This window comes from Vipera berus, assembly GCF_964194415.1.
Source record: "Vipera berus genome assembly, chromosome: Z".
NCBI lineage: Eukaryota > Metazoa > Chordata > Lepidosauria > Squamata > Viperidae > Vipera > Vipera berus.
The window spans coordinates 62,676,504-62,690,301 of record NC_138205.1 but is presented as its reverse complement, the minus strand read 5'-3'; positions in this window follow the sequence as shown (position 1 = coordinate 62,690,301).

Genomic DNA, 13,798 nt, shown 5'->3' with positions numbered 1-13,798 from the left:
AAACCTGGACTGGAATACTTGATGATGAGGGATTCATGGGAGGATTTTTTCAGAATTGGAAACAAGCCTTATTTATGTTCAGGGCTTTTTTTCTAAAAAAAAAAAAAGTGCCAGAATTCTTATCTTGGCAGGCACAGGAGGCGGGGGGGGGGGCAGCGCTGCTGTGGTCATGGGCGTGAGGGGTGTTGGTGGTGGGCTGTCGCCCAGGGCCAGAGCCGACGTGGCTGGTGCAGTGGGAGCAGCGGGGCCCGCTCTATACGGTGGGGCTGTGCGGGGCGGGTGGCGGAGGCATGGCGGGCCAGGCGATGCAGGGCGGCCACTTAGGCGCACAGGGCGAAGCGACAGTGGCACAGGTCCAGCACTGGGTAGGCCACCAGCCTGGCTGACACAGGTGAGCACAAGGAAGGAGTACACATGGACTCGGCAGAACCCACCTCCCACTCCTTGTCCTCTCTTACTTACCTAGTTGAGATGGTGTAGTTGGGCAGCAGGGAGGGATGCAAACTTCCTGCCAACTCACCCTCGCTGCAGACAACTTGCTGGTGCAACGTTTGCAGGCCGGGTCTTTGGGCGCTCTCAGCAGCAATTCCTATTGGCTTTCGAGTAGCATAGCTTGTGGGAGGGAGGGAGTAGCATAGCTTGTGCAAAAGCTTTTTTTTTGTTTGTGCAAAAAAAAAAGGTGCCGGAATGCCATTCAGAGTGTCCAATGAGAAAAAAGCCCTGCTTTTATGTTTTAATCGTATGATTTTAAAAATATATATTTTTTCTATTGTAAGTTGCCCCAAACCTCGCCATGTGGATTGCATATAAATATTATATAATCGGTAAATAAAGGTAGAACATATGTTAAATATACATCAAATGATAATATGCTTCCCTACAAAGTCAATTCTTGCTCAATGACAGACCAAGGATTTAACTCGGAAAGGTAAGAGGAAAATCTAGAAGGGGTCTGTTCAACTTGTAGAAGGGAAAGGCCCACACTGATAAATTAAAAATCTTTGTGGTCTGCAAAGGAATGCTGGTGGGCTAATCAATGATTTGGTGACTAGAGGAGCATCTACAGTGTTGGAGCTCGTAGTCATGGTAAGCCATGGAAACACTAGGCAACATGACTTTTAGGGCAGTGGTGGTGATTTTATTACTTTTTTTTAAAAAAAAAAGTCTGTGCTCTGTCCAAGGGTGCTTGGCAGGCTGCATGTACAGGCCTGGTCTAGAATTTATTTTGGAACATTCAACTATCTAGAGCAGGTATGTCAAACTCATTTTGTTTGAGGCAACTCTTATAAAAGAATTGCCATTAATTTGTTTTAATAAAATAATTTAAATCAATTTTTCACTTGATTTCAAATTAAATGAATTATATTGGTTGACAATGAGATTTTTTTTAGTACAATTGCCAAATGCAATAAACTGGTTTTAGGTATATGTTACTAGAAGGAAAAAGCAATCCCTGCTGCGTTACTGATCCCAGAGAAGCATTTGGATGTATGCAGGTATCCTTAGGGTGCCATAGTTATGGATGAGAAATATTAGTTGCAAAGTTGGCATTTCTGGATGTAATACAGATATTTTGGACTTATTTTTGTTTCTTTGCATGTTTGATATTTTTAAAAAGGCATATGCTACTGACTACGCTTATGCACATATGTAACATCTTTTGCTAGAATACATGACCACTGCTTTTCCAGAATGTGAAAAGTGAAAGATTGTGACTAAACAAAATTTTAATGTACAGATAATACCACCAGAAATTATTTTAGCCTTTTTAATAAATGTTGTTATTGATGTTAAGCTCGCCATGGAAAACATCGTATATTGTTATGTATAAAAGTAAAAGGTAAAGGTTCCCCCGTACATGCGTGTTAGTCGTTTCCGACTCTAGGGGCTGGTGCTCATCTCCATTTCAAAGCCGAAGAGCCAGCACTTGTCCGAGGATGTCTCCGTGGTCATGTGGCCGGCATGACTAGACGCCAAAGGCACACGGAACGCTGTTACTTTCCTACCGTAGTGGTCCCTATTTTTCTACTTGCATTTTTATGTGCTTTTGAACTGCTAGGTTGGCAGAAGCTGGGATGAGTAACAGGCGCTCACTCTGCTACGCAGCACTCGGGATTCGACCCGCCAAACTGCTGATCTTCTGATCGACAAGCTCAGCGTCCTAACCCACTGAGCCACTGCGTCCCTTATTGTTATGTATATACTAGGTTAATTATTTAAAGACTGAAGTGCAACGTAACTAGATTCTAAATAATCTATTTTCCAAAACACACAACAGTCCAAACAGTAAAAGTAAAATCCAAATTAAGAATATTTCATTCTTAAGAATTGTTTAATTTAAAGTGGTTTAGTTGTAATAGATGGTTAGATTCAAAATAGTTTTCAATAGCACAAAATAGTACAAAAGATACTTTTTTTCTAGCATCAGCTAAATTAGACATATTACATTGAGAAAAATGTTTCTCATTTCTTTCCTGTTACCTTTATGAAATCATCATTGCAAAGATGTTAACATAGGAAATAGATTATTTTGTTATCTAATTTTACCTTCCAAAAGACAGAAGCAGATGAAAAATCTGAGGTACTTTCCTGTTGGCTTTTTTGAATTAGCTGCTTTAGATTCTAAAAGTTTAGTTCCTAAAGAAGTAACCCTGTAAATAATTTTAATGTCCTCCTCTAGTGCAGGGATAGGCAACCTTGGCTCTTTTATGACTTGTGGACTTCAACTCCCAGAATTCCTGAGCCAGCATGGCTCAGCTTGGAAACCTCTCCCTTTCCCCTCAGCATGGCTGGCTCAGGATTTCTGGGAGTTGAAGTCCACAAGTCATAAAAAGGAGCCAAGATTGCCTAGCCCTGAAATAGGCTTAGGAAAGCCAATAGAGGGAGCTTCTTCTTCTTTTTTTTTGCAAAAAAAGGTGCCAGAACGCCGTTCTCAGTGTTCAATGAGAAAAAAAGCCCTGTTTATGTTAATAGTAATATTAATAGGATTAATGTGCTTACCCTGCTTGATTCCTATAATACAAAGTATTGTACAAAACACTGTGGAAGGAATGATGAATACCATTAGCAAAAGTGACAAGCAAATGATGGTGTTACACAATGGAACTGAACATACTGCAAAAATTGATTTTGAGAATGCTGAGGAGATCCGGGAAAGTTTAAAATTATTTGAAAAACAAAATTTTAAAATTAGTGAAAAAATAGAAAAGGGTGAATTTGATAAAAAATACATTAGTTTAAAAATAAAATAGTTCTTTAAATCCATTCCTATCCTATGTTTCCTGGAGGAGAAGGGGGAAGAATGTATTGCATCCTATGCAAACTATTGTTTATTGCTCTTTGATATGTATAACCTTTTTTACTATTGTTTATTGCTCTTTGATCTGTATAACCTTTTTTCACCATTGTATCCGCTGAGAGATAGAGACTTATGTTAATTCTTAGGAAGTACTTAGCAAAACAAATGTAAACCAAAAGATTTTTTTTATGTACTCTGATTAGCCCCTTCATGGATTACTGCCTTGTCGTGGTGAAGGGGCTTGTGTAATTCAATGAAGCTATGAGCTATGCCCTGCAGGGCCACCCAAAACGGAAAGGTCATAGCAGAGAGTTCTGACAAAACGTGATCCACTGGAGAAGGAAATGGCAACCTACTCCAGTATCTTTGCCATGAAAACCCCATGGACAGTACCAAAAGGCAAAACGATATGACGCTGGAAGATGAGCCCCTCAGGTCGGAAGGTGTCTAATATGCTACTGGGGAAGAGCAGAGGGCTAGTACTAAGTAGCGCCAGAAAGAATGAAGCGACTGGGCCAAAGCTGAAAGGACGCTTAGCTGTGGATGTGTCTGGTGGCGAAAGGAAAGTCCGATGCTGTAAAGATTTTTTCTTCATAGGAACCTGGAATGAATCAAGGAAAGCTGGACGTGGTCAAACGAGATGACAAGACTGAACATGGACATCTTAGGTATCAGCAAACTAAAATGGACAGGAATGGGTGAATTTAATTCAGATGACCATCAGGTATACTACTGCGGACAAGAATCCCTCAGAAGAAATGGAGTAGCCTTCATAGTCAATAAAAGAGTAGGAAAAGCAATACTGGGATACAATCCTCAAAATGACAGAATGATCTCGGTTCGAATCGAAGACAAACCATTCAATATCACAGTAGTCCAAGTCTGCCCTAACCACCAGTGCTGAAGAGGATAAAATTGACCGGTTCTATGAAGCCCTACAGCACTTTATAGAACTAACACCAAAAAATGATGTCCTTATCATCATGAGGGATTGGAATGCTAAAGTAGGAAGCTAAAAGATAACCAGAATAACAGGCAAGTTTGGCCTTGTAGTACAAAATGAAGCAGGGCACAGGCTGATAGAATTTTGTCAAGAGAATACGATGGTCATAGCAAACACTCTTTTCTAACAACCCAAGAGACGGCTCTACACATGGACATCATCAGATGGTCAACACAGAAATCAGATTGACTATATGCTCTGCAGCCAAAGATGGAGAAGCTCTATACAGTCAGTAAAAACAAGACTAGGAGCTGACTGTGGCTCAGAGCATGAGCTTCTCATTGCAAAGTTTAGGCTTAAACTGAAGAAAGTAGGGAAAAGTACTAGGCCACTCAGGTATGAATTAAATCATATCCCTGTTGAATATACAGTAGAGGTGACAAATAGATTGAAGAATTAGATCTCATAGACAGGGTGCCTGAAGAACTATGGACAGAGGTTCGCAACATTGTACAAGAGGTAGCAACCAAAACCATCCCAAAGAAAAAGAAATGCAAGAAAGCAAAATGGCTTTGCAAATAGTTGAGGAAAGGAGGGATGTGAAAGGCAAGGGAGAAAAAGAAAGATACGCCCAATTGAATGCAGAATTCCAGAGAATAGCTAGAAGAGATAAGAATGCCTTCTTAAATGAACAGTGCAAAGAAATAGAAGAAAACAATAGAATAGGGAGAACCAGAGATCTTTTCAAGAAAATTGGAGAGATGAAGGGAACATTTAATGCAAAAATTGGCATGATAAAGGACCAAAATGGCAGGGACCTAACAGAGGCAGAAGAGATTAAGAAGAGATGGCAAAATTACACAGAAATACTATACATGCTTGTCATAACGTCCATGATAATCACAATGAGGTGGTCACTGACCTCAAGCCAGACATCGTAGAATGTGAAGTGAAGTGGGCCTTAGAAAAGCTGAGCAACAACAAAGCTAGTGGAGGTGACAGTATTCCAGCTGAGCTATTCAAAATCTTAAAAGACAATGCAGTAAAAGTGCTACACGCAATTTGCCAGCAAATTTGGAAAACTCAACAGTGGCCACAGGATTAGAAAAGATCAGTTTACATTCCAATTCCAAAGAAAGACAGTGCCAAAGAATGTTCAAACTATCTCACCATTGCACTCATTTCTCATGCTAGTACATTTTATGCTTAAAATCCTACAAGCTAGACTCCAGCAGTATGTGGATCGAAAACTACCAGAAGTACAGGCAGTATTTCGAAGAGGCAGAGGAACTAGAGATCAAATTGCCAACATACGCTGGATCATGGAGAAAGCTAGAGAGTTCCAGAAAAACATCTACTTCTGCTTCATTGACTATGCTAAAGCCTTTGATTGTGTGGATCATAACAAACTCTGGCAAGTCCTTAAAGAGATGGGAGTACCAGAACATCTTATTTGTCTCCTGAGAAACCTATATGTGGGCCAAGAAGCAACAGTGAGAACTGGACACAGAACCACTGATTGCTTCAAAATTGGGAAAGGAGTCCGGCAAGGCTGTATACTGTCGCCCTGCCTATATAACTTATATGCAGAGCACATCATGAGAAAGGGAGGGCTAGATGAATCAAATGTTGGAATTAAGATTGCCGGAAGAAATATCAACAACCTAAGATATGCAGATGATACCACTCAAATGGCAGAAAGTGAAGAGGAACTGAAGAGTCTCTTGTTGCGAGTGAAGAAGGAGAGTGCAAAAGTTGGGTTGAAACTAAACATTAAGAAAACCAAGATCATGGCATCCGGCCCTCTCAATTCCTGGCAAATAGATGGGGAAGAAATGGAGGTAGTGACAGATTTTATTTTCCTGGGCTCCAAGATCGCTGCAGATGGGGACTGTAGCCAAGAAATTAAAAGATGCTTGCTCCTCGGGAGGAAAGCCGTGGCAAATCTAGACAGCACACTAAAAAGCAGAGACACCCTGTCAACAAAAGTGCGTATAGTCAAGGCTATGGTCTTCCCAGTTGCAATGTATGGCAGTGAAAGTTGGACCCTAAAAAAGGCTGAGCGCCAAAGAATTGAGGCCTTTGAATTATGGTGCTGGAGAAGACTCCTGCGAATCCCTTGGACTGCAAGGCGATCAAACTGGTCAGTCCTAGAGGAGATCAACCCTGACTGCTCTTTAGAAGGCCAGATCCTGAAGCTAAAACTCAAATACTTTGACCACCTAATGAGAAGGAAGGACTCACTGGAGAAGAGCCTAATGCTGGGAAAGATTGAGGGCAATAGAAGAAGGGGACGACAGAGAATGAGGTGGCTGGATGGAGTCACTGAAGCAGTAGGCGTGAGCTTAAATGGACTCCAGAAGATGGTAGAGGACAGGAAGGCCTGGAGGAACATTGTTCATAGGTTCGCGATGGGTCGGACATGACTTCGCAGCTAACAACAACAACACTCAGATTAGGCGATCCGGACAAGAATGTAACCTTTGAAGTCTTTCAAATGGACTGAAAGGGAGGGGAATGGGAAGGCGTCACGATAGGGATGTATATAATGCTATGGATTTGAACATTTGAGTGTGGTCTCTGTTTTTAGATGCTTCCTGTTGAAGCATCTCTGAGATTCACTGCATTTTGCAAACTGCTTTTTCTATATTCTGCAGAATAAACTCTTTTCTTACCAATCCAATTTTGTTAGTGTTTTAAATGCATTTCTAACATCCTGAGTAGATGGGGCACCTTGCCCTGCCTTCTCTTCATTCTTCGCAGGGATTGGATGGGTAATGCATTTGCTCATCTTTGGTGCTCCTCTGCTCTGCTGCCTGCGCTATCTCCTCCCCACTTCCTCAGTTGCCTGCACCCTCTCTTCTTCCCTGCCTACTCTTCCAAAGCCTGAGGGACCTGGGACTGCTGCATCCTCATTCTCAGGTCATTCCATAGGGGCTGCACCATCCCCGTCCATCAGCCCTGGCTCCATCTCCTTCTCCTCCTTGGGCCTGGGTTCCGATGGGGCCATGACACATTCCACTGGTTAATTATTCTAATTATGATTTTAATTGCCCTGTAAACCGCCCTGAGTCCGACGGGAATAGGGCGGTATATAAGTCAAATAAATAAATAAATAAATAAATAAATAAATAAATAAATAAATAAATAAATAAATAAATAAATAAATAAATAAATCTTGGGAAATTTCTCCTTAGTTCCAGGTTGCTTTTCTCCTTGATTAGTTTCCATCCTTCACTTCTTGTCTTGCCTTCAGGTGCTTTGGAGAATAGTTTGACTTGCTCTTGTGGCAGCCTCTTAGATATTGGAACACCACTTTGCCTACACTAGGCAAAGAATCATCTAACCCAGGTTCACACTAATCAAAGCTAGCATGTTGTGTCCACACAGCTGGTCTGTGCATGTGGTTTTTCTCCCAGAGAATCGCACTCCATTCGAGCTGGGAATTCAGCCTCTGAGCTGCCAAAAGGACAGGGAGGAGGCAGCTGAACTCCAGAGGCTCCTGGCTGTGAGGAATAAAAATTCAACTCCAAGGGTGTTGGAAAACGAAACAAGTTTTATTAAAGCTTTGCAAAAGCAGTGGAATTCTTGGTAATGGCAAATCCCAGAGTCCACACTTGAATCAATTTTTGCATAGATTTTTTATACCCTGTCCCGTGCATCATGCCACATCCTTCCAAAGTGAGCCCAGTTGATAGGCCCACCTGGTCACATGCTTTCCGACTGCCTAGCAACCATTAAAATTACCAGACCCTCCAACTATTAGATCAAATGCCCCTTTTGTTCCTATCTTCACTCCCTTTTCTGTGATTTGTAACATCCTGCTAACTCGGGTATAGCCTTATCTACAAGGTGAACTGTTACCCAAACTGGATAATTGCAATTATAAAAGATTTATGTCTTCCCTTGTTTATCTATAAGAATGCCTGCTTTGCATCTAGAAGCTATGTGTGCAACAGAGTGTCAGGACCCAACTCAATCCACATCTTAGGAAATAAGAACTCTTGGATGCAAGTTTAGTCCAAAAGGAAAATGTTTACTAGGATGGAATCGATTGTGGGAATACAAGACGGAATCTGAGAAAAGTTACATTTCAATCCTATATAAACCATTCCCATTCCAGCCCCTCCCCTCATCCATTTGGTCAGGCTGTCGTCAGTTGCTAGGTGTCAGGTCCTTCCATGGGAAAGGGAACTCTCCTTGGTTTTATGGTTATTGCTTTCCTTTTCAGTTGTAAATGAAGATACAATCCAGACCTGTCTGTCCCCCCTCCCTTCCCCAGTAAAACATCCCCTGTTGTTTGAAAATCGCTTTAGTAACCATCCTCTCCCCCCCCCTCGGAGAGATGGCAGAATCCCCAGAAATAGCACGTTGTTCTACCTATACAATTATGAAATGTGATATAAATGGATTCTGACATTCGGCTCTCCTTTCAGAAAAAAGATGAGTCCATCTGTGGGGAAAGAAAACATATAAATGTTAGCCTGGTTTGTTTGAATATTCTGTATGAAACCTCTTAAGCAACTTAGGTGCTTTAACATGGAGTTTGTTAACCCACTCATTTTCTGAGGAGGGGAGGTGTTTCCATGCCACTAAATATTGTATCGTTCCATGGTGTTTTCTGGAATCTAAGATTTCTTTCACTTCAAAATGTTGTTCTCCTTCCACCATGATGGGTGGTGGTGGTGGTGGGATTTTTTCTTGTAGTGGTGATTGTTGTTCTCTCTTTAATAGACTGCAGTGGAAGGTTGGGTGTATTCGTCTAAGATTTTTGGGTAGTTCTAATTCAACTGTTACTGGGTTTATGATTCTTTTAATTGGAAAAGGTCCAATATATTTTGGTCCTAGTTTTTTACAGGGTTGGAGTGATTTCAGGTATTTTGTGGATAAATATACCATCTCTCCTACCCTAAATGGTGTGGGATCGGTTCTTTTTTTGTCTGCCTGTGTCTTGTATGCTTTTCTGGCATCTTCCAACGCTTTCCTAACGATTGGCCATGTATTTTGTAATTGAGCAATCCATTCCTTCAGATCAGGGATAACCGGTTCTTTTGGGGTTAGTTCTGGTATTGGGTTGAAACTCTGGCCTGTAGCTACTTGAAAAGGAGTGTAACCTGTGCTTGAGTGGACTGCATTATTATATGCTACTTCTGCAAAAGGCAGTAGGTCCGTCCAGTCGGACTGCTGAAAATTAATATAGCATCTCAGATATTGTTCAAGTATATTAAGTCTTTCAGAAGCTCCGTCTGTCTGAGGATGGTGACTAGATGACAGTCCTTGGGTGGTTCCTAAGAGGGATAAAAATTCTTTCCAAAATGCCGACGTAAATTGCACCCCTCTGTCAGATATGATGCGTTGTGGTACCCCGTGCAATCTGTAAATATGCTGTACAAAAAGTTTTGCTAATGCTTTTGCAGTCGGGATTTTTTGGCAAGGTATGAAATGTACTTGCTTAGAGAACAGATCTGTGACAGTCCAGACTACGGTGTTTCCATTACTTTCTGGCAGTTCTACGATAAAATCCATGGCTATTTCTTTCCATGGGGCTGAGGGGTTTGCCACCGGTTGTAACAGACCTGGCGGTTTCCCTTGCAGTCTTTTGGCCATCGCGCAAATTTGACAGCTACCCACATAGCTTTCTATGTCCTTTTTCATAGATGGCCACCAAAATTGCCTTTTAGTTAAGTGTAAGGTTTTTACAGGGTCCATTTCGATGGGTCCATTTCGATGCCCTCTGGAGATATGCGATATCCCAGGTAGTCGATTTTTTCCTGATGGAATTCACACTTCGATAATTTAGCATATAAGTGGGCAGCTCGCAACTTCTTCAGGACTGCTCTGACTAGTTTGATATGTTCCTCTTTGGTTTCTGTGAAGATAAGGATGTCATCGAGGTAAACCAGGACCCCCTTATATAGGTGCTCTCTCAGCACGTCATTAATTAATTGCATAAAGACTGCGGGGGCCCCTTGCAGTCCGAATGGCAATACTTTGAATTGATAGCACCCCATTGGGCAGTTGAATGCAGTCTTCCATTCGTCTCCTTCCTTAATCCTAATACGGTAGTATGCTTCCCTCAGGTCTAGTTTGGTAAAAATCTTTCCTTTCGATAGGTGGGATAACATATCCTTCATTAGGGGAAGGGGGTACAGATTACATTCACTAATTGTGTTCAAATTTCTATAGTCCACAACCAAACAAAAGGACCCATCCTTCTTCTCCCTGAACAGAACCGGGGCGGCCACTTTGGGTTTGGCAGGCTCAATAAATCCTCTTTCTAAGTTTTTCTTTATGAATCTTTCCATTTCTGCCATTTCCCTTGGGCTCATGGCATACATCCTGGGTTTTGGGAGTTTTGCCCCAGGTTTGAATTCTATGGTGCAGTCTGTGGGGCGGTGGGGGGGAAGCTCATCTGCTCTTTCCTCACTGAAAACCTCAGTCAGGTCCCTGTATTCCTCCGGTATCTCTGGTAATCCCTTCTCTTTCCCCACTGCTGCTGTCTCCTCCCTCTGGGTTGGGGGGGTGCTTTTGGAGTCTAAGTTCTTCTGCCCCCCCTTTGGGAAATTGAGTTCTGCTGTCCTCCAGTTTATCCCGGGGTTCCATTTCTTCAGCCATTCCAGTCCTAGGATCATTGGGCATTCCATGCCTGGGGCCACTATAAACGTTATGTCCTCCTCATGGGGCCCCAGTGATAGGTGGATTGGTAAAGTGGCTAGGGTGGCTGGTCCTCCCCCTGCTATTGTCCCATCTAATTGACTAAAAGAGATTGGTTGTTTTAGCCTCCTCACTGGGATGCTCAATCTCTCCACCAGCGTTGGGCTGATAAGGCAGCGGATGCACCCAGAGTCTATCAGAGCTTTTATTTTGGCTGCTTCAGGCATAGGGGAAGCTAATATAGTCACTGTCTTAAGTATGGGTGGAAGGGGTCCACTTACCAATGGTTCTCCCTCTGAGCTGTCTTCCGAGTTGTCCACCATCCCTGCGGTGCAGGCCGGAGTCCAGTCCCAGTTCCTGGCAGGAATTGTGGACTCTACAGCCTCTGTCCCCTTCATGGAAGATTCTTTTGTGTTGCCTTGGGGCTTCCCCGGCTTCTTGGAGGATGATGCCTCTGGTTTTCGGGGGGGGGGGCTTTTGAACGACATTCTGCAGCACGGTGGCCCTCTCTCCCGCAGTTGAAGCAACTTGTTGATTTTTTGGCTGTGGCTGGTGGTTTTTCCCCCTCGCGTGTTTGCTCGGGTGGCAGGCGGCCCCATGGTTTTCCTCTGCGGTGTCTCTTCAGTAGGTCTATTTCCACTTCCTCCGCCAGGATGTACCAGTCGTCGAGGTGGGGTGGGTCTCCTCGAGGCAGGCAAGCATCATACAGGTCGTAGTTCAGACCGTCTTTGAAGTGGCTAAGGAGGATGTCTTCTGGCCAGTTCAGCTTGCTGGCAATGGCTCGGAATTCTTGGGTATAATCAGCCACTGCTCGCCTGCCCTGCCTCACCGTTTTGATTCTCTCCCGTGCCTTACGGTCAGCCAAAGGATCCTCGAACCGTCGCCTCAAAGATGACATGAATCGGTTGAAGTCATTGAGTTCTGGGGCGTTGGAGTCATGCAAGTTCACCACCCAGTCTGCAGCCGTCCCGTCCAGGGCAGATTGCACAATTCGGATGCGTGTTTTGTCACTGGGGATGTCCCGTCCGTACTCTTCCATGTAGCTGAGGACTTGGGTTAGGAAAAATCCCAGTCGTGATGGCTCCCCCTTGAATTTGACTTCCAGGGGCGGGAGTCTTTGGCTGGAGTGTTGTCTGCGCCGTGGCCGGTATTGCTCCTCATCCTGGTCCCCCGTCTGTGGTTCTCTCCCCCCCTCGGAGAGATGGCAGAATCCCCAGAAATAGCACGTTGTTCTACCTATACAATTATGAAATGTGATATAAATGGATTCTGACACAGAGTTCATCCTTTGGTTAAACATGGCTGCACCTTGGTTGATAGTTATACTTTAAAATACTAACTCTAGACAGTTTTTTTTATAAAGAATAAGCCTTATATAAATTGAATAATGTTATTCATAAGATATATGCTATTCTACAATAGTGTGTATTATTCTAAAAGTATAAGTCAGTGTATGTAGTTTCTCTCTATTCCTCCAGCTTATTATATCTCCTTTCCTAAAAATACCTTAGCTGTGCCCCTATATGCCTATTCCTTTAGTAGAAATGGAAAATTGCAACATGTACACTTCTTGTATACTTCACATGGCCACCAAGGTCTGCCAATGGCCAACTGGGCTCTCCGTGCCCCTAACATCACCTCTGGACTCCCTGGTTGAGTACCTTAAGCAGACCTATTGCTCTTCTATTGCCCATGGGTTTTAGAGGATTTGAGAGTGTGAGCCTCTGCTTGGCCTCGGGAAGGTCAGACTGTGGGTCGGAGTCCTAACACTGGGAGCTTGGCTCTGGAACTGCAGGAACAGCCGAAGACAAGGAGGCCCAGGTTGATTGCATTAGCCGAGTTAAGAAAACAATGTAGCTGTGGTTACGTGATCAAAATTCAGATGCTGTCTCATATTTACGACAGTAGCAATCTCCTGGGGTCATGTGATCATAACTTGTAATCTTTCCAGCCAGCTTCTGAAAAGCAAAGTCAATGAGGGAAACCAGATTCACTTAATAACCTTGTGATTTACTTAACTGCAGTGATTTGTTTAGCATCTCTGGCAAAAATGTCATAAAATGGAGCAAAACTCACTTAACAATTGCCTTGCTTAGCAAAGGAAATTTTGGACTCAATTGTGGTCATACGTTGAGGACACCTATATCACAGCTATCACAGAAAGGAAGGAGCTTTGAGACCATCTAGACCAGGGCTTTCCAAACTTGGCAACCTCAAGACCTGTGGACCTCAATTGCCAGAACTCCTCAGTCAGGTGACTGAGAAATTCTGGAAGTTGAAGTTCACAAATCCCAAAGCTTGGAGACCCCTGATCTAGTCCATCTAGAATCCCTTCAGCACAAATCTGGTGGCTGGTTCACCTGACCATTTCAGACCATGGCCGGGCTCCCATGGCTCCTGCCAACTGCCCAGAGCATGACCAGCCCACTGAAATGAACAGGCAGATTCCCCAGGGCCTCAGTGCAAGGGGGCAGGGCCAGCCTTACTAAACCCCACAGGTTTCTCTCAGAAATGGAGCAAGCCCAGCCCAAATACCTGGAATTCCATCAGATCAGAAGCAGTCAGAGGATAAGCTGATGAAAGAGGAGAAGGTCAGGAGGTAATGAAGAGAAGGTCCAGAGGGACCCACTAGGAAAGAAAGCACCTACCCTCTGTGCCCGGAAAAACACTTAAAACTGAAGCCCCCCTTCCCAGATTTGGAGCATAATGATCTTGGAGTTTCTTGCTCTCTGCCTGACCTTTCATCTCCTTGGCAATATCAGGGCTGCTTTGAGGGATGCTTGTCAGCTCCACAACCCTGCCTGGAAAGAGGCATCACCTGGATTGGCTCTGCCATGCTCATCTACACAAGGCCAGGGAGAGCAGAGCTGCTTGGGCAGATTCAGGGCATGTCTAATGAGGCC